A 3,572-nucleotide genomic window follows, 5' to 3' on the forward strand; every position below is an offset into this window, starting at 1 on the left:
ACAGCATAGAGTTTTAATGCATGAGCTTTGGAGTAACAGTCATGGGTTCAAATATGTGCTGTGCCACTTACTGGCTATAGAGTCTTGGGCAAGTAACTTCCCCTCCTTTAAATTAGTTTCCTCACTTCTGAAACAGAGTTGCTGTCAAAATTACTAGGGTTAGTAAATGTAAAGCATTTAGCATAGTCTTGCAAGTAAATATAAAACATTTGATAGTTGTACAAGGAAGCATGTAAAGCTATTCAAACTTTTGATATGTTTATGGGAGTTTGTCTTGAAACTTAATCAATGTGGGCCAAAATAAAAGGAAAATAATAGCTTTGGCTAAAAAATCAAACTTCCCTGGTGGTGCAGTGGTTAAGGATCCTCCTGCTAATGCAGTGGACATGGGTTCCAGCCCTGGTTCGGGAAGATCCCACATGCCAGGGAGCAACTAAGCCTGTGCACTACAACTATTGAGCTTGTGGTCTAGAGCCCACGAGCTACAACTACTGAGCCCAAGTACCGCAACTACTGAAGCCCTTGTACCTAGAGCCCATGTTCCGCAACAAGAGAATCCACTGCAATGAGAAGCCTGCACACTGCAGCGAAGAGTAGCTCCTTCTCGCAGCAATTAGAGAAAGCCCGTGCGCAGCAATGAAGACCCAACTTAGCCAAAAACAAATTAATTAATTAATTAATTTAATTTATTAAAAAAAAGAAATTTGGGGAGTAATAGGTACAAACTATTCTGTATAATATAAATAAGCTACAAGGATATATTGTACAACTCAGGGAATATAGCCAATATTTTATAACTATAAATGGAATATAACCTTTAAAAATTGTAAATCTCTGTGTAGTACACCTGAAACTTACATAATATTGTACATCAACTATACCTCAATTAAAAACAAGAAATTTATTTACATAGTTAAAAAATTTATTGAGATATAATGTTATATGTCAATTAGTTCCAGGTGTACAACATAATGATTTGTTATACGTATGTATTTTTTTTCCTGAGCAATCTATTTGAGCTTTTTATCTTATTTTATTTTATTTTTTTAACTTTTTATTTTATATAACAGTATAGTTGATTAACAGCGTTGCATTAGGTTCAGGTATACAGCAAAATGATTCAGTTATACTATATGTATGTATTTTTATTTTTGTTTATTTTTTGCCCTTTAACTTTTTTTTTTACATCTTTATTGGAGTATAATTGCTTTACAGTGGTGTGTTAGGTTCTGCTGCATAACAAAGTGAATCAATTATACATATATCCCCATATCTCTTCCCATTTGTGCCTTCCTCCCACCCTCCTTACCCCACTCCTCTAGGTCGTCACAAAGTATCAAGCTGATCTCCCTGTGCTATGCAGCTGCTTCCCACTAGCTATCTCTTTTACATTTGGTAGTATATATATGCCAATGCTACTCTCTTACTTCGTCCCAGCTTACCCTTTACCCTCTCCGTGTCCTCAAGTCCATTCTCTACATCTGCGTCTGCATCTTGTATGTATTTTAAAATGACCACCACAGTAAGTCTTGTTAACATTCGTCACCAACATAGTTACAATTTTTTCCTTGGGATGAGAACTTTTAAGATCTACTCTTGTAGCAACTTTCATATATACAATACTGTATTACTAACTATAGTCAATAATACTGTACATTACATTCCCAGTACTTATTTTATATCTGGAAGTTTAAACTGATGGTCAAAAGATGCCAAGTTCCAGTTGTGTATTTACTTTACTCTTTTAAACCATCAGTAACATTTATTCAGATATTGCCAGTTTCTCTACCAATGTGCCTTTTCTGTTCCAGAATCTCACACAGCATTTATGTCTCCTCAGTCTCCCCTAATCTGTGATAGTTCCTTGCTCTTTCCTTGTCTTTCATGACCTTGATTATTTTGAAGAGTAATGGTTGAGTATTTTGCAGAATGTCCCTCAAATTAAGTTTGTCTGCTGTTTTCTCATAGTCATAGTGGGGTCATGAGTAATTGGGAAGATACCACATAGGTAAATTGTAGTCATCGTATCATCACGGAGGTACATGACACTGACATGAGTTCACACTGGTCATGTAAACTTGGTTAAGGTAGTGTCCAACAGGTTTCTCCACTGTAAAGTTACTCTTTTTCTCTTTGTAACTAATAAATATTTGGGGGGAGATACTTTGAAACTATTTAAGTATCCTATTTCTCCTTAAACTTCTGCCCAATAATTTTAACAGGCACTGATGGATCTTGCCTGCAGCAATTATTACTGTAGTTTTCTAATAGTGATTTTTCTTTTCCTCACAATTTTTGCAATTATTGATTGGGATTCTTTTGTAAGGAAGTGTGGTTCTTCTGCCTCATATAAGTCACCATTTGACTTAGTTTGGTTAGAATCTTAAAACATTGTTCAAAGAACTGCAGTAAATGTACTGCTAGGGAGGAGGAATGATGGAGGACAGATCTGCTCCAGGAGTTCCACCACCATTCATGCAGCATTCAGAATTGAGTACCTCTAATGCCAGTCACTTAGCTGGTGCAGAAGAAATGACAATGAATAAGCACATTCTTTGTCCTTAAGGAATTCACAGTCTAATAGAGGGAAACTCATGTAATAAATAAATGCAGGTTAGGCACTGAAATAGAAATACACTCCTTAGTATTAGGGGCAGGATGTGCTAACAATTTAGAAACCAGGCATGTTGTCAAAATGTGAGCTGAGTTTTGAAAGATGATTGGGTGTGCAGAAGGCAGGCAAGATGGAGAAAGGGGTTCTCTGCAGAGAGAATTGCATGATCGAAGGCTGAGAAGCTGAAATAGAAAGATAAATACAAGGAAGTTCAAAAAGATTTGTGTGTTAGTAAGTATTCAGTGACAGTCTTGAATTTATCTTGTAAATCTCTGTGATGGGGGCTACTCAAAGTCTTATAATGTAGTGCTTTTGTTTTAGAAAATGCACTCTGTGACCATTTAGAAAAGATATTGAAGCTGTGTAAAACTTTAAGTAGGGAGATCAATTAAGGGACTTGAGTTCCTTTTTTATAAAACTTAATATTATTGGTTATCTGAGAACTAAATATTACAAAAGGGCATAAAAATGACAGACTAGAATGATGTGATTATTGTATTGGGAGAAAGTACCAGTCATGGGGTCTTACAGCTCAATAAGTTTTGGGTCCTGCTCATGACTCTTTAATATTTTTGAGTATCTTAAATTCTGCATTATTGGGGTTTCAAATTCTCCTGAATTCTGAGAGTGGTCATCACATAATATAATAATGGAAAATCTAGATCTTACAGCTATTACTTTTGTCTAGCTACCTTTACAACCCTACAAGGTATATTTTCATAATTTTCAATAGTATGTAGAAAATTAGACTGGCATGGGTACCTCTAGGGACCTATTAAATCTGCATTCCTAAAGTTACATTTATGCAGAACCACCACCCTTTTAATTATTTTAAGTTAATATTTAATCACAGCTGTTGAGAAAACTTAAAGTCATGAGAGTGAAGCCAATGACTGAAGGAATTTCAGAAAAGGATAAGACTAAGAAGCTCATGAGGGAAGGTAAATCGTAAAAGAAC

This window comes from Delphinus delphis, chromosome 7 (assembly GCF_949987515.2).
Source record: "Delphinus delphis chromosome 7, mDelDel1.2, whole genome shotgun sequence".
Taxonomy (NCBI): Eukaryota; Metazoa; Chordata; class Mammalia; order Artiodactyla; family Delphinidae; genus Delphinus; species Delphinus delphis.